The 18543-nt window shown below is 41.0% G+C and overlaps 1 protein-coding gene across 2 annotated transcripts in view; it reads left to right on the top strand.

Moving 5' to 3' along the window:
• GRIA1 (glutamate ionotropic receptor AMPA type subunit 1) overlaps positions 1-18543 on the top strand; it is a 272265-nt gene that overhangs the window by 66512 nt on the left and 187210 nt on the right. The gene's annotated exons all lie outside the window — the stretch shown is intronic.

Below are 18543 nucleotides of genomic sequence, written 5' to 3'. Positions count from 1 at the left end.
ATTTGATCCAAAGGGAAACAAGCTGAAATTGCCCTGTCTGGCAACTAAGTTACAACCTGGCCTTTTTGATCAGGAAGAATCTTCCATGTGATACTGAAAGTGAATGTAGAAACTGGAATGATGACAATGGTGAGGATGGCATTTAGAACAGCAGCCATTGCCATTAATTAAGAGATGATCATGTATCAGGCACATGTATTATTCTGTTTAACCCTCACACCAACCTTGAATGGCATAGGTATCACTGTTTTTCTCATTTTACATGAAGAAACTGAGGCTTAACCCTATTAAGTGACTTGGACATGGTGACACAAGCAGGACAGGGCCGGGGCTCAAACCCAGGTCTATCTAGCCCTCAAGCTACTCTCCCTAACTGTGCTATTATCATGTAACTTCTTGTAATAACTTTACATTGTGGAAGGCTTTAATTTGTTGCACTAGACCGTGCTTCTGGAGATATTTTGGATCTTTGCACAAGTTGGGAGCTGAAGTTGGTCCTTTTAGGAATTCAACTATTTCCTGTCTAGTTGTGGGCAATAAAGGAGAGGCTTTCATGTCAATGGTTGCCTCAGAAGATTACTCTTCCCTGTAGATCATTTGATTCACCTATAGATTGCCTCACTCCCAGACCAGTGCTCTAGCGAGATCCAGGAACTAATCTACCCTGGATCTCTTCTAGTCTTTGGGGAATAAACAATAGTTTCGAAGACCTTAGTTGATATCCCAGATCTTCAAGACAGTAAGTCTCATTTTTTTATTAACAGAGATACCCAGCTAGGTGCTGAACTGGGCATGGGGTTTAGAATACAGTAAGTGGGCATTGAATATTGGTTGCAAAAATTAATATTACTAGTGAAGAATGTGATATTGGAGATAGGACTGTATTTTCTGTGTTAAATATTTCTATCTTTGAAATAAGTAGGGGTGGGAGGCCATGGAGGAAGCTTGCATTATGCAGCCTGGGAAAATGCAGGAGAGAGAAATGGAGCTTAGTCATTAAAATCATTATCAATGGGCACTTCCACTTTCCACTTCAAAATCTGTTTGACTCTAGAGCAGGGTTTTTTTCACCTGAGGTCTGAAGACTGGTCCATGTACTCTCCATAAACCTATGCAGAATATCTCTAAATTTAGATTTATTTTAGTGTCATTTTCATGCAGTAAAAGTCATACCTATTAGGCATACATTTCTATAAATTTTGACAAATGTATATACTTATGTAACTACCACTATAATCAAGATACAGAACATTTTAATTGCCAAAATTTTTCCTTATGCACATTTGTAGGAAATTTCCTCCCCCAATTCCAGGCCTTGTAACCACTGATATGTTTTTTCTCATAATTTTGCCTCATGATTTTCATATAAATGGATTCATATAGGACATAGCCTTTGCAATCTGACTCCTTTCACTTAGCATGATGCTTCTGAGATTCATTCATGTTGCTATGTGTAGTAATAGCTTGTTCTTTTTTATTGCTGAGCAAATATCCTATTGCAAGGATGTACCGCGATTTGTTTACCCATGCCAGCTGGTTAACATTTAGATTATACTCAATTTGGAGTATTTCTAAATGAAGTTGTTATAAATATTCACGTATAGGTTTTTTACATGTATTTCTTAATTTCTCTTGGGTAAATATTGTAGAGTGGGCCCATCAAGAAATCATATATATGCATATGTGTGTATATGTACATAGATTCATATATACACATGTACATATATACATATACATATACATATACATATACATATACATATACATACATCTCTTGGGGGAGATAGTTCATATCTTTTATTAGATTCCCAAAATGGTCCAGGAGGTTACAAAAGGTTAAGAACCACTGGTCTTATTGCAGCTTCCTTTGATTTGTGTTGAGTTCCTTAAGTTTGGTGGCCTAACTTCTCAAGTAAGGTATAAACAAACTGAGAGGCAGCATGGCTTAGTAAAATAGCATTGAATTAGGGCTGCAGTGCTGCCCCCACCACAGCCTAGTCTTTCACTTGGTGACACTGCCGGTCCTCTTGTCCATTCCAGGACCTCAGCAACCCTGTCCATTGATAATGAGTTTAATGGCTAAGCTTCATTTCTCCCTCCTGCATTTTCCCAGTCAACATAATGCAAGCTTCCTCCATGGCCTCCCACCCCTTTGGAGTTCTGGCTCATACACTAATCTCAGACCCTCCATGAACCCATCATTCAGACTTTCCCTACTTCCTACAGGGACATATACACAGTATGTAAAGCTTTCTAGCCAGTTGCTCTCATTTTTCTTCATTAATGTCTGGGAGAAGGCATGCCAAGAAATAGGTTTATCAAAATATGCCAAACTAGAACAGGGGAACCAGATTTCCACTCCTGGCCTTGCTACCCAAAGCTCGCTCAACACAGGCAAATCACTTCACCTTCTCTTGCTTAAAATCTTGAGTGGCTTCCCAAAGTCCTTAGAATAAACACTCAAAGCTTTTACAGGACCTACAGACTTTTGCCTACGTCCCTCCTCACCTTCCCTGCAGTGGCCTCCAATGACTCTTTCCCAAACTAGTGATTTAGAAAGTGCCATAGAGACTTTGAGCATAAGCTGTGGACCTTTGGTTTTGAGGCTCTGCAACATTCAACTGGGCAGTTATGTACCACTAAGTGGAGTTCTGAAGAAGCTCCCATGAAAATAATTAAGTTAGAGCAGCAGACCAATGCAGGCTGCCTGTGTGGAAAGAAGGGAGTATCAAGGCCAGTTCCAGGTTGCTCCTTCTTCAACAAGGTAAAAAGGGTATGTTTAAGGCCAGAGAACAGAGATTTTTTGTTGATCCCTATATTTATGCAGGTTTCTCCATGACACAAATCTTTAGGACAGCCTTGGAAGAGTAAAAGATTCTTCAAATGCCTTTGGTTTATTTGGCTGGCATTTATTAAATATGTGGGGAGAGATCAGGAGTCCACTAAAACATCAGATCCTAGTCCTCAAACAGCTGGGGGGTCTAGTACCTTCTCTGTGCTCAGCCTCTTGCTCTGAGTTTTACATTCATCATCTTATATAGTTTTATAGATAAGGAAACTGAAGATTACATTGTGTCAGTTATTTGACAAAGGTCATGAAGTTGGTAAGTTGTAGAATCTGGACCCAAACTCAAGTGTCTCTGATGCCAAAGCCCATCTACATAATCAATAATTTCTATATGGGGAATCAAGTTCATCACCTAACCTCATTTGGGATTCAATTTTCTCTGTGAAATGGGAAACATTATCTTGGCTTACAGTGTTTTCAAGAATTGAAAATATAATTAATATGAAGTATTTATTCATAATGCCTAGCACACTGTAAATCTCAATATAGGTTAGCTGCTCTTTTTATCATCATCAGCAGCAGCACTATTATTGTTTGCTAAGAGAGAGGTATATGCAAAGTACTATGGTGGCTCAAAGGATGGGGTAATCACTTTCACCACGGGGACAATCAAAGGCAGTATGAGGATAGGTGAAAGGTTCATCAAAATTTGAACTTGACCTTGAAAGGAGAATGTGTACATGCAGATTTGGGGTCAATAAGACATTCCAATAGGAGAAACAGCATGAGTGAAAGCAAGGAGATAAGAGAGAAGGAATGGTGATTAGACCATTTGGCTAACTTATCCTATATAATAAAAGCCTAATATGCAAATCAACCAAACAGTGGAACGACCAGTCACTATGATGTGCACTGACCACCAGGGAGCAGATGCTCAAGGAGCTGCCCCCAGCCCACAGGCCCCAGGCCAGCCAAGGTGGGTGCCAGCCGGGGCACCCAATCGCCCCACTGGTAGCCCCACAGATCGGCCCTGATCGCTGGCCAGGCCTAGGGACCCTACCCATGCACAAATTTTGTGCACTGGGCCTCTAGTGTGTGTATAAATGCAGATGAGGCTGGACAGATGTCCTAGGTGAGGGTTTTAAGAACCAAACTGAAAATAATCTCGGTTTTATAGGAAAACAAGAAACATTGAATATTTATGAGCAGGGGAGTTACAGAGAAGAGCTATGCCCCAGGAAGATTTGGCAGACCATCTATTACCCACTATTCATGGGTGAATGTAAGGGAGTTGTAGGATGTGAAAGTCAGAGAGGACCAAGTGAAAAGCCTGACCCAATACAAAGCTGTGTACAGTTAGCTAGACCTATTTTGGCTTTGAATGGGAAGGGAGAATATGTGACCTCTGAGTCAGTCTTTTGAAATGCCCAGGACTTAAAGGGTCTTGCAAAGTGCATTTACAACCAGTCATAGTACTTTAATAACAGTCCCTTACTTTGCTATGTTAATTTGAAATTCATGCATGTTTCTAAAGTCCATTGGATTCTCAGAACAGCCCTGTGATGAGATGAGAGAACTATTTTGACATGTGAGCTTATTAAAGGCATAGACTGTGTGTGGTGATTGATTTTTGCATACTCTGTAAGTAAGTAAATGAGTGGCTGAGTGAGTGAGTGTGTACATGAGTAAAAGAGTGAATCTCCACCAGACTCAGGCAACTGGGGAGAGGAGATAGATAAAAATATATAAAGGACTCATGGTCAGTAAAACATAGGACTGAGACTTGAACCCAGGGTTTTTCATCTCTCCAATTTCATTATTATCACACTTCCCCATTTTCTATTTACCCTTCCTTAAAAGGGTGCTTTCCAAAGTATACACAATTTAATGACTTGGAATCCTGCTTCTTTTTTACTTTTTCTTTTTCTTCTTAAAAGAGGAGCTTTGCCTTTTCTCTTTATAGTCATTCACAGGAGGAGTGCTGGCTTTGTGCCCTCTGAGAGCAGATTTTCTGATTCTGATGTGAGATAATGGAGCTTAGCCTTCAGAGATATGAAAACTACCAATTGTTTTGCTCTCCAAGCATTTGGAGGCAGCTGTTGTTTTTGTTATTTCCCCTTACAAAGCTTTCTTTTCCTTACAGCGAGGAGGGTGAAGGATGAAAGGTAGAAGGAGAAAGTCAAGTTAGTCTATGCCTCAGAGGCTTTGAGCAGTTTATGGGGAAAAAATGAAATAACACAAAACTATAACTTCACACTGTTCTCTGCCATGGCCATCTCCCACTGCCAGTCTATGCTTTCCATCAAATAAGTATAATATTGGTTGTGCAGCAGATCAAAACATTCTCTTTTCTCTGGGATGTGTAGTCAGTGCATCTTAAAGAAGGAGCATGGCATCAAAGAAGTTCATTGTCTCCCCCTAACCTTGTGCTTTCTCTTCCCTTCAGGGGGAACAAAAAGCCTGGACTTTGTTACCTCAAATTGGTCTCTTTCCTAGTGTCTTCACTATCAGGAACCAAAAATAAAAAACAAAGCAGATAAACTATACATAGTATTATTGAGGAACCTAAGTGCTAATTCATAAGATGTCATATTTGCACAGTGCTTGTACAGACAGAAACTTGTGCCACTGCATTGTGATCAACTACATTGTGGAGGTATTTTGTGTATGTTGCATAAATCATGACCACTTGTTGGACTGTGTGCTAAGGTCCAGGTGTGACCCCTACACAGTTTAGGGTCCTCATCTTGGTGAGGTCTACAGTCTGCACCTTGCCAGGGCTTCCAATATGATTAGGTATAAGGTGCTGCATCATGGCATCTGAACCTTTGAGCAACTGCCCTATAAGCTGTTATTGCAGTGGCATCTGTTTACCAGAATAAATGTCCAGTCATGTGGACTAGATCCTGGCTTCTTCAGACAGTACAGCCTTTCCAAGTAGGGAAGTCTTCATGGGAGCCCAATTATGAATTGTTTTTGGTTTTTGATATCACAGCATAGTGATTAAGAACATGGGGTTCAGAATCAGACAGATTTTGTATATTGGTTACATATTGCTGCAGAACAAATTGCCTCAAAACCTAGTGGCTTGTGACAATGATAATTGTGTATTATCTTTTATGGTTCTGTGGGTCAGGGATTCAGACAGAGCACAGCAGAGATGGCTTGTCTCTGCTCCGAGGAATCTGACATCTCAGCTGGAAGACTTAAACATGAGGCTGAAATAATCTGAAAGCTCATTCATTCTCATGTGTGCTTTGCTGGAGCTGTCAGCTGGAACGCCTACACATGGACGCTCCACATGGCCTGAGCTTCCTCACAACACGATGACTGGTTCCGTGGCTTAGCATAGCAGAGACCATGACATTATGATGCCTCATGGAAAGTTATGTCAACAATGGAAAGTAGATGGTCAGGATGGGAAAAATAATGAGAGAAATGGGAATAAAGGAGACCAAAGGTGGCCATGTTTGTCTAACACTGTTTCAAAGAACCAATTCATAAAAAAATGACAACCTCCCCTCCTTATCATATCTGTGTATTGTGTAGAAATAAATGTATCAGGAAGCTGTAGTTTAATAATGATTTATCCAACTAATAGCCCCTCCTTTATTCCAGGTTCACCATTACTCCCAAACAAACATTACCTGAGCACCCCCTTTGCCCAAGCATTTTTACAAGCATATTCTAATTTAATTCTCATAACAACCTGATTAATCCAATGTTATAATTTCCATCCCCCCTTTTTTTATCAGAACTTAAAGAATATGAAAACCTCCACTCTCACTCATATTTACATACTATAATGGTGGGATAGGCATAGGATAGACATTCCCATTTCAAGAGGGAGAAATTGGAAAGAGGAAAGAAGTGACAGGTCCCAGGTTGCTTATCCCAAAACCTAATGGGATAAGCAACGTCAAATCTTATAGCTCCAGAATAATTCTTTTTGTCTCAATGATCTGCTTTCCAGAGAGAGAAGGGATCTGGGGGGATGGGATGGCCTTGCAGCAGCTCTCTGCTAGGGTTCCATGCATACAACTCTCCCAGGTTGGTTCCTGAGCCTCTGACTCTGCCAGGGAGCCCCATCCTTTGAAATCTAGGTAGAGGGAATCATGCCATAGCTTTCTGCAGGGACCCCAAGCCTGATGCACTGGGGGGTGGGAGTGGAGAGCATCCTGGCCCATTGAACTAGACAGGAAGTCCCACCCCCAGGCCCTAGCATTCTGAGCCTGTGATGGGAGTGGAAGCCTTGGTGATTTCTGAATCCCCTTCAGTGCCATTATTCCATTATCTTGAAGAATAACTCCTCACTTCTGTTGAGATGGCTGATCTTTACTAATCTCCATTTCAAATTGACTTCTGTCCATATCCTCAAGTGTTTTTGTTCTTGGCAAAATAGATAGGCTAAGAGTTTTCCAAATCTTTAGGTTGTAATTCCCTTTTGCTTAACAATATCCTCTCATAAGTCATTTTTCTCCTTTCACATTTTACTATAAGTAGTCAGGAGGAGCCAAACCTCACCTTCAACACACTGCTTAGAAATTGCTTCAGTTAAACATCCAATTTCATTGCTGGCAAGTTCTACCTTTCATAAAACATTAGAAGACAAACACAATTTACCAAAATTTGTGCCCCTTTATAACAAGTTTCACCTTTCCTACACTTTCCAGTAGCAAGTCCCTCATTTCTGTCTTGAGACCACATCAGAATGGCCTTTACTGTCCATATTTCTACCAACATTCTGGTCAGAATGACTTCGATTTTTCTCTAAGAAGACTGAGATTTTCTCTACAGTTCTCTTTTCTTTCGGAGTTCTCACCAGAATCAACTTTACAAAGTTCGTTCACAGTAGTATAGCCCTTTTCTAGCATATTCCTCAAAACTCCACAACCTCTAGCCATTACCTAGTTCCAAAGTCACATTTTCAGATATTTGTTACAGCAACAACCGCACTGCTCAGTACCAATTTCTGCCTTAGTCCATTAGGGTTGCTATAACAGAAATACCATAGACTGAGTGGCTTAAAAACAAACAGTTAGTTCTCAAAGTTCTGAAGGCCATGAAGACCAAAATCAGGTCACTGTGGCCTCCCCTTGTGCTGAGGTCCTATGGCACTTGTTGTCCATACTTGTGTTTAATTGCACTATAATTTCAGGTAAAACCACACATGTCAGAACTAGATTGTAAGCTCATGGAGGACAGGGGCCACATCTTTATTCCTTCTCTCATCTCCAGCATCTGGCAAGGCACTAAGCCCATAGTAGGTAATCAGAAAATTTTTGCTTCTAAATCTGCTGAACATATGGAGTAAAGTCTAGATTTGCAAGCACATCACTCTTACTCATCTGTTGATTATATAGGATATGGCTACTTCCATGCTACAGCAATGGGTCTATGCTACAGTTCCTCTAAGGGTCTATGCTACAGTTCAGCAATTTTGTTAACAGCATTGTTTATAAAACCAACCATGGATAGGCCGCGTTGGATCAGCCAGGCGGTAGGCATAGGATGCTGGCCAAATTGAAACTGTGAATCTTTATTTCAAGAGCCACTGTGTTCTGTGGAAACGAGCTCTGGGTGACAGAACAACAGGTATCCCTTCCTACCTCCCTGCTGTGGCACTCAAGACCATCTGCTTCTGAGAAGCTATTCAGGCACAGAGCCCAGCTGGGTTGCTCCAGCTGAGCCTGGGGCAGCCAGGATATAAAATGCTGATAACATTGACCCTAATTCTATATTTTGTTATATTTTTTGTGCATTTTCTTAGTACTTCCTTCTTGTTGTCAAGGTTGTTGGCAATAGTGTCTGTGGTCACTTGGTTCAGTATATTATCGGCTTTTTGTATACGGTTTAGTTTTCCTATTCATGGGCATTGGACTGTAAAGATTCCTGTGAGTAGACATTACTACTAGCAATGCTAACCACCTTTTCTGTGTATATATCATTTTCTTTGCCCCTCATAAACCAAAAGAGATAGAGAGGAAAAGTGCTGAAAACCCCTTTTTACAAGTGAGTAAACAGAGGCCAGAAAAGTGATCTAACTTGCTCAAAATCACAATTGCTGTAGCATGGAAGTAGCCATATCCTATATAATAAAGAGCTAATATGCTAATTAGACCAAACAGCTGAACGACTGTCCAGCTGTCCTTCTGGACGACCTTACAGACAACCTTACAGACAACTTTCTGGACAAAGCTGGGGCTGCAAGGGCCGAGCCCCTTGCCCAAATTTTGTGCATAGGGCCTCTAATATAATACATAAACAAATACCTTCCAATGAAATGTCATTTATAGACACTAAAATTTGAACTTTATATAATTTCCATGTGTCACTAAATGTTCTTATTTTCATTTTTTCCTACCATTTTAAATGATTAAAACCATTCTTAGCACACGGGCCATAAAAAAAAAAAAAAAAGGTGGTAGGCTAGATTTGTTCAATGGGCCATTTTTTCCAGACCTTTGGGCTAAGGAGTATATGAAGCTCTAAGACAAACATGATACTTACTTCTCCTGCAAGTATCAAATTAACTTAAAATTTTGGGAGGAAAAAATTTTAATTAAAATAAACATTGCTATATTTGCAGCATAACCCAAACCCATATGAATTTTCAAGATAAAACATATTTCAAAGTAATGTCTTGCTTGCTGTGGGTTGCCTGGAGCTATGTCTCAGGAGGCCAATCCTGTCATCATTCTCTGATTTTAGGCTACTTTGGTAGAAAAATTTGAGAAGCTGACATTGTAGGTGAGAAATTAACTTGCATAAGACCCTTTTGGACTTCTCATAACTGACTGTCCTTGAATGAGGCCCAATAAGACCCGTGAAAATATTCTAGGGACCTGAATATATCTAATATATTTCATCCAGAGAATGGTGGGGGTAATATGTGATTACTTAATCCAAGGTGGTTCCTGTAAGGTCTTCTGAAAACTTTACAGTGTCTTCTTCATACATTTAGAGCCTGGAGTCTCCTCACTTTTCTTGTCAACTAAGCCATATGTGTAATACTCAGCATGGCAAGTACCCAGGAGATTAACAGATGACCCTGTCTCCAACATCAGAAAGCTTAAAACTTGCTGGTGATGCTAGGGCTTATTCATATAAAATGGCCCCCAAAGAGTACATCATCAAGAGAGAGTTAGTGGTGGAAAGAGAACTGAACTGGCAAGTAGGGGGCTTCTTTTCTAGCATCTCCTATGCCTTTTATCCTGAATGGACACATTCCTTTCCCTTTTCGATAAGTTTTCTCTTCTTCCCAGAGTGGTTTTTTTGAGAAGGGTTCTGAGGCACCATTCAAGCTGAGCTGAGAAGAGTGTGCCACAGATGATAAAAGCTGTCTGCCACGAATGGGAAATCGGGGAGTGGCTGGCACAAATGCCAGGGTGTTTCCATGCGTAGGGTCAGTCTACAGTCCTTTCTGACGGGAAATGTCTATGGTGATACTCTGTTGCATGGTTTTGTGATACTGATTCACTCTAAAGAACCTTTGTGGGATGCAAAGGTTAGGGGACCATTGCTTGGCGGAGGTGAGAGGTCACTTTGAAGATGTTTATTCTTCTTCACAACTGGGATCCAACAAAGCACATTCTGTGCTGACTTGGGTTTTGGTTGGCGCTAGGCTGAGCGTCTTCTATTGTGGTGTTGGCATGGCAAGAGGGAAGCATGTGGGAGATACTGTGTCCCTGCCATTCTCCGGAGCCCTCATGAAAGGGAATGCCTTCTTAATGAGCCCATCCCAGGGAGCCTGGCCTTTCAGATAAACAAATAAGTACCAGCAGGAGATGCGCATAAGAGAACTGGAAAAAATAAGGCCACTTTGAGTGACAGCCCAAATAAAGGAGACCTAAGAAGTCTCAAGTTAACAGCTAATGAGCACAGCTCCTCATCAGTGCTTTCTTGGCCAGGACATCTATTATTGAGAATGCCAAGAATTTGTGTCTTATTTTTACAGAAAGAGGCCTTTCTGGCCTCTGTCCCAGGACTGACTTTTATTTTTTATGTTGGGGTGAAGGCCTGCCTAGAGGATATTTGCAAGGTGAGAATAAAACAATTCACTTATCTTCCTAATAATGGATGTATCAGTTTCATCATTTGGAAAATAGGAATAAAAATATAACTCTCCTCCAAAACTGTTGGGAGGATTGAATAGGAAAGTACCTAGCACAGTGCCCAGTGTTTATTTGGCATCTGAAACGTATTGGCTGCAATCATTGTCACCATCATCTTCTTCTTCATACATGGAAATGCACAGAAAAACATCTGTAAACAGGGAATCTTGTTCTAGTTCCTCCATCAACTCCCTGTGAGATGTTAGGCATATCATCTCTCATGTCAACTGACAGTATTGGACTGTAATCTTTCTTCATTTAGTAAACATACTTTGAAGACCTTCTAAGTTCCAGGCTCTGTCACAGCCACTAGATATATAAAAGTGAGATGCAGTTGCTGCACTCAGGGACTCCAGTTATAATGGGGGAGACAGATGGATAATGCATGTGACAGTATAACACAAGAATGACTATTACTGTGATGATGCATGTCACATGTATAGGAGCCCTAGGCAAGGAACTAGTAAGACTAAAGGTCTGTCTTAATCTGACCTTCCAGCCTGCAACAGAAGCATCCAAAAGATAAGCTGGGTGATTAGGGGGAAAAAAGGTCACCTAATTGGTGAGGAGCCTAAAACCCAAGTCCTCTCATTCTGGGACCAGAGTTCTCACCAAATACCAAGTTGCCATTAAAAAATTTTGAGAAAAAAGTGGTGTGCAGAGAAGTGACATGATGATTAAACACTGGGGTCTGGGAAAAGGAGACTTCCATTTGAGTTTCAGAGTTATTATTTTGATAGTTTGATAATGTTGGGAAAGTTGCTTAATCTCTTTGAACTTCATTTATCAGCAAGGAGGGCATTACTGTCATACCTGCATCATGTCATCATGTGGAAAGAAGGAACTTTGGTAAACTGTGACATATAAATTCTAGCTTGTTTCTGTTGTCATCCTTAAAAACAATAAAAATAACAAATACCCTGCCATGTTATGGAAAAAAAAAATTCAGTGACCAGTAATCGATTTTGGATGTCCAAAGAAATATGTAAAGATTATTTTTTTTCAACAACCAGTATCTTTTTTCCAGGAGAATAGGCTAAGTGGAGGCCTCTTTTTAATTTTAATACAAAGCAATATTAATTTCTACATCTTAAGTATGTGTGAAAAACAGAAAGGAGAGAGGAAGGAGAGATTATGTATTTCTCCTTAAAGCTAATCAGAGAAATAATTTGAGGTAATTGAAGTTTCAATATTCTGTTGTGATAGGAACCCCTAAAGTGTGTGATTGATTATCTCATGGAGAAAAGAAAAGGTAAACATTATCCTATATAATAAAAGGCTAATATGCAAATAGATTGAACAGCCAAACAACCAGAACAACGGAATAATCAGTCCCTATGGTGTGCACTGACCACCAGGGGGCGTGTGTGAAACAGGGTGGGCGTTGACCACAGCAGGATGGTGGAGCAGATGAGTGGGTGCCGTTCACACCCACTGACAGTGCTGGCCCCACTCGCACCCGCTGCTGGCACCATCCCCAATCGCTCCGAGCCGTTAGCAGATATGAGCAGGGCCAGCACCATCAGCATGTGGGAGCAGTGGCAGGAGCAAGGCTGCTGGCAGACAGGGGACTGGGGGGTGGGGGGCATGGCAGGAGGGGCTGAGACCTGCCCCTGTGCCCACCACAGCCTCGCAGCCCACAGTTCCTTTCAAGGTGCACAAATTTGTGCACTGGGCCCCTAATATTAAATAAAAGCCTTTGTTGAAGGCAAAGCAAAGGAGAGATGATGTAGGAGAAATGTAATGAAGATGAAGTGACAAAAGAGATTTAGGTTCTAATTCTTCCAACTAGATGACCTGCAATGAATCTCTTCCTCTATGTGACATCAGTTTTCTATCTGTGCAACTTTAGGCTTGGTCTAGACCCATGGTCGGAAAACTGCGGCTCGCGAGCCACATGGGGCTCTTTGGCCCCTTGAGTGTGGCTCCTTCTAAGCCTTAGGAGTACCCTAATTAAGTTAATAACAATGTACCTACCTATATAGTTTAAGTTTAAAAAGTTTGGCTCTCAAAAGAAATTTCAATTGTTGTACTGTTGATATTTGGCTCTGTTGACTAATGAGTTTGCCGACCACTGGTCTAGACTATCCCTATGGTTCCTTCCTGCTTGCCAGACTATGATATTTCTACCTGTATAACACTGAAACAATGAGAGAGAGAGAGAGAGAGAGAGAGAGAGAGAGAGAGAGAGAGAGAGAGAGAGAAGATTGGTGCATGCCTGGCTAAAAAACTGAAAGGGGAACAGTCACATAAAAACCACTGATTCAAATTAAATAGAGAATTCATGTTGATTTAGAGCTGGCAATATCAGGCTTCTAAATCACAAGGAGACTCTATTTAATCCTGGGATAGTCTCTTGGGTATTGTCTTCCTCAGCTCAGTAGTGTTACACAGAGAACTCCCTTAGATATCAAGATGACAGAGAGAGGGAGGGAGAATGAGAGAACGAACTCTTTACAAAAAGAATATATCTGAATTACCTAGAAGTAGAACTCCAATATACTACCATGAGGGTTTCTCTGGCCCTTCCTATGACTTGGGCACAATGATTCCCTGACCTTCCCCAAGAGAGGTGTAGGGACACTTTATTTTCTGGTTCTTTGCGATATAATGTCAGAAATGAATTTAGGTTTCTCCTTGGACATGAGGGCCACCAGCCAACTTAGACTGATAATTAGACAAAGGAGTGTTGACTTTGGAAAGCTTTGTGAGACCTGGTGTACAGCAGGTCTTTATACACACCACTAGCATTTCGGAGAGAATTATGTCCATCTAGAGACACAGCCACAGTGCCAAATGCAAATCAAGCCAGCATATTGATTCAGATACAGGGAGCTGTAATGAAAACTAGACTAGGCATCTGCATGCCTAGTTTCTAATCCTAATTCCACCACCTGCTAGTCCCTATCCTTGGTGCTCCATTTAAATTCTATGAGTTATTTTCCCAGCTTTAAGACAGAGATGATTATGACAATATCTGCTGAGCAAAGTTAACTTGAACTAAATGAGGAAAAAATATTAAAAAGAAAAACCAAGAGGCATGGAAGTAAGTATGACTTTCTAGGATTTAGTTTATATACAGTGTGAAAATTTTTGTATATATATATTATTGATTTTTTTACTGAGAGGAAGGGAGAGGGATAGAGAGCTAGAAACCTGGATCAGCTACCTCCTGCACACTCTCTACTGGGGATGTGCCTACAACCAAGGTACATGCCCTTCACTGGAATCAAACCTGGGACCCTTCAGTCTGTAGGCCAACACTTTATCCACTGAGCTAAACTGGTTAGGGCTACAGTGTGAGAATTTTAAGTACAACTATCCTGGGAAGATTAAGAAATGCTTCCTAGGAGTGATTAGGAAGTAGCTGAGTCTTAAACAATACGTTTTATTTACATAAAAAGAAAGGAGAGCAGAAAGAATGAGAGGTAGTGAGAAAGTAGGGGCTATTGCCTGACAAATGTCTAGAGACAGTTTCTGATTGTTCTAATGCTTTGGGCTCCTCACTTCTGTTTTAAGTAATATCCCAATTATTGACATCTCCATTCAACAGTGTTTTCTATTTTAATTTCCTGAATTGTTCCCCTGGGGAGGAGTGGGAACCATTCACTGAAACGAGTCATATCACAGAAACTTATTTCCTTTACTTTTATTGATTTTTTTAAAATATTTCTTTATTGATTTTAGAGAGGAAGGGAGAAGGAGAGAGAGATAGGAACATCAATGATGAGAATCATTGATCGGCTGCCTCCTGCACACCCCCTACTGGGGATCCAGCCCACAACCCAGGCATGTGCCCTTGGCCGGAATCCAACCTAGAACCCTTCAGTCCGCAGGCTGACACTCTATCCACTAAGCCAAGCTGGCTAGAGCTTAATGATTTTTTTTGGGGGGGGGGGGGGGGCGGGGGGGGGGGTAAAATATATCAATTATTTAAAAAGCAAATATTCTTTTGAGCTTTACTTATAATCCCCCAAGTGAGCAGGCTTGGCCTTAATTATATCATGTCCCCTTCCTTTCTTGCTAAACTGTACTACTAGTAACCATAATTCCGTCTATGTGTTTTGGACATTACAGTTTGTAAAGGGCTTCATTGATGTTGCCACCTTTGGGTGTCACAGCAAGCCCATGCAGTAACTTTTAGGCTATCTGAGTTTTGGAGAGGTCACTACTATTTGGCCAGGTCGTCTGACATACTAATATTTGGCCAGGTTGTCTGACACATAGTAAACTTTAAATAAATATTGGAAGGGTGGATGGAAGAGAGAGGGGGATCTAGTGAGTTGGTAGCTGTTATGAGTAGCTGCCCCATTTTAGCATTTTCCATCAATGCTGATCTCAGCTTCAGCAGAAATCCCCTGGCATAGAAAACAGGCATGACCTGCAGACATTTACCTGGTACCTCTGGACTATTCCAGAGCCTATCAAATGGGGATAGGCACTAAACCTGCCCACTGTAATTTTGTGATATGGAAATTCCAGTAAATTCCCCTGAAGCAATGCTCAACCACGAAGGCTATTTATACAAGAGACTGTCCCCTTCTATACTCTGTGTGAAAGTGTGTTTGGAGTTTCTCCCTCATTTGAGGAAAAATAGAATCCTTGCCCATTTCCATACCAAGGCATGAAGTTGAATGTACCAATGCTTGGGTTGCAGGAAGACCATGTAGTCAAAGGAAAGGACCAGAAACTAGAAGTCAGAAGACCTGGGTTTGAGATTCAGGTCCAAAGTTTATAAACTATTCATTCACTCATTAATCTATTATATATTGAGTTCCTACTGTGTTACAGACTCTGACAGTCTTTGGGACTACAGTAGTCAATAAGGAGGACATCTGCCTTCATGGACCTTAAGTTTAATGGAGCAAAATATACAAATAAAACAAACAAACAAGAAAAACAAATAAATTACTAAATATGTAAAATAACTGTAAGTTGTAAATGCTCTGAAGAAAAAAGCAAACTTCTAGAAGTAACAGGAAGCATTGTTCAAATAGTGTAATCAGTAAAGACCCTCTCTGAGATGGTGATATTTAAGCCCAGTCTTAAAGGCTGAGAAGGTGCTAGCTACACACACACACACACACACGCACACACACACACACACACACAAAAGTGGGATTAAAATATTCTAGTTAGAGGGAACAATTTGTGCAATTGATACCATTATAATAATCTGGCTATTATTTGACAGGAAAGAAGTAAAGGAAAGACTAAATAATATAGGCATGCCATTTATACAGCTTTGCTAATTTAACACTTTCTCAGACTGTTCCCTGCTAATCAATGCAGGAAGGGACTGGACAAAGGCAATTTAGATGCATGTCCAAAAAGACTGAGTAACATGGGAAGGTGCTTGCTTACCTGTCTGACAGTCACACCTTGGGACAGGTAATTGGCCAAAATAGGAGTGGCCACAGCAAGGGCACAAAACCTGAATATTTAAACTTCTGAACAAAGGAAGTTTGCTCTCTCTCTCATGTACCAGGCTCCTGGCTCTCTCCGGTTGCAGGGACTGGGCTCCACTGCACTCACATGGCCCATCGCCATGTGGGTTCCACACAATGGACTAACTGACTTTAATTAGCTTGAATGCTGAATGTGACCTGGCTGCAACATGGAAGTGATGCTCTAGAACAGCGGTTCTCAACCTGTGGGTCGAGAGCCCTTTGGGGGTCGAACAACCCTTTCACAGGGGTCGCCTAAGACCATTGGAAAACACATATATAATTACATATTGTTTTGTGATTAATCACTATGCTTTAATTATGTTCAATTTGTAACAATGAAATTGGGGGTCACCACAACATGAGGAACTGTATTAAAGGGTCGCGGCATTAGGAAGGTTGAGAACCACTGCTCTAGACACTGGCCCTCATTTTGGCTCTTCTGGAACCCTTTTCAGGACTGGTTTAAGGGGCATGGGACTTTACAACTCCAGAAATATAACTCCACACAAAGTCTTCTATCACATCTCATTCTCCTGGGTGGGCTTCTGAAAATGCTTATTTAAGTGGTACCCCAAGAACCTCACACCCACTCATGTTTGGGAAATCTGACGCCCTAATTTCCCCTGGCAACACAACAGTCATGATGTAGGAAAAAGCTTGGTGGCAGAGTTCGAGGAACTGAGGGTCAACCAGGTAGTTGGAGCATTTTCAGCAAGGGTGAGAAAGTGATAGAAGAGAGAGAAGTGATCAGACCAGGCAGATCATGATGGGCCATGGGAAAATGTTGGACTTTTTAAGCTTATGAAAAACCACTAGAAGGTTATAAATAGAAGTGGCATGTGATCTAATCTCTGCTTTAAGAATCTGAGTTTGGCCCAGTCAGTCAACTTCTCTGTGTCTCCCTTTCCTCTCCCAAAAATGGGGATAACACTCCTAATTCCATATCCTTTCAACAGGTCATTTGAGTGTCAAATGATGTTTACCATAATTTCTTGCTCTAAGTCAGTGGTTCTCAACCTGTGGGTCGAGACCCCTTTGGCGGTTGAACGACCCTTTCACAGGGGTCGCCTAAGACCATCCTGCATATCAGATATTTACATTATGATTCATAACAGTAGCAACATTACAGTTATGAAGTAGCAACGAAAATAATTTTATGGGTCACAACATGAGGAACTGTATTTAAAGGGCCAGAAGGTTGAGAACCACTGCTCTAAGCAATGCTTCATAATCATTCAATAATAATATGAATATGCTTTAGAAGCTAGTAAGAATCATTCATATGTAAGGTATTATCAATAATATCATATCCCCAAAGTCCTGCATCTTTCACAGGAACAGAAGATCACCAGCTACAAGATGCTGTGAAAATCCCATATCAATACAAATTAGTTTTTATTTTCATTCATTTATTTATTAGTTTAGGTTTGTTTTCTTTCTTCCATGGCACCAACTTACTCTCTATATTTGGCCCAGGAATCAACCAGACTCAGGTGTGCTATTTAACCCTAAGAAAAATAGCCAGAGAGAATATGATGGGCAGAACTGAGAGTCAAATCAGCAAGTTTTTGCCTAGACCTGGGCACTTCCCACCTCTCTTCCCGCAGTAGGTGGAAGCTTGTCCTCATTAGTCACAGGCTCTCCATTACCTATGAAGGAATTGTGAAGAATAATACTGATGATAATGATAACAAGAATAATAAATGATTAGTAATGCATATAGATATATATGCATGTGTATACATAGCCCTTTGCTACTTTTCTCAAAGTATTTTTTCCACCTATTGTTTTAATTGAGTTCACACCCATGCAGAGGTAGAGTGGGAGTATTCTAATTGGGGAAACCGTGCAGTGCTTAAGTGGTTTGCCTAAAGGTCATGCTGTGAGGGAAAGAGGAGGTGAAACCATGCTCCGGAATCTTGTGCCAACACACTGTGTCAAGACCTATCGCAAGACCTATCGGCTCTCCTGGGGACATTGGGAAAGAAAACTGGGATCTTGAATCCCAGATTAAATAAATAGGAATTGGAGCATTCTGAGACAGTAAAACACATTTTATCCATATAGTCTAGCCTTCCTCTCCTGTTTTGCACACAAAGAAAGTGAGGGCTATGAGCAGGAACCCACACAGGCAAGTGCCCTTGGCACCACCTGCTCAAGCACCTACTAAAGTTCCTGCCATTCTGCCTTT

Source organism: Myotis yumanensis, unplaced genomic scaffold, assembly GCF_028538775.1.
Source record: "Myotis yumanensis isolate MYYU_CA2020_CCGP unplaced genomic scaffold, mMyoYum1.0.hap1 SCAF_5, whole genome shotgun sequence".
Taxonomy (NCBI): Eukaryota; Metazoa; Chordata; class Mammalia; order Chiroptera; family Vespertilionidae; genus Myotis; species Myotis yumanensis.
The sequence above is the reverse complement of the archived record's forward strand: the minus strand, read 5'-3'. Positions and strand labels throughout refer to the sequence as shown.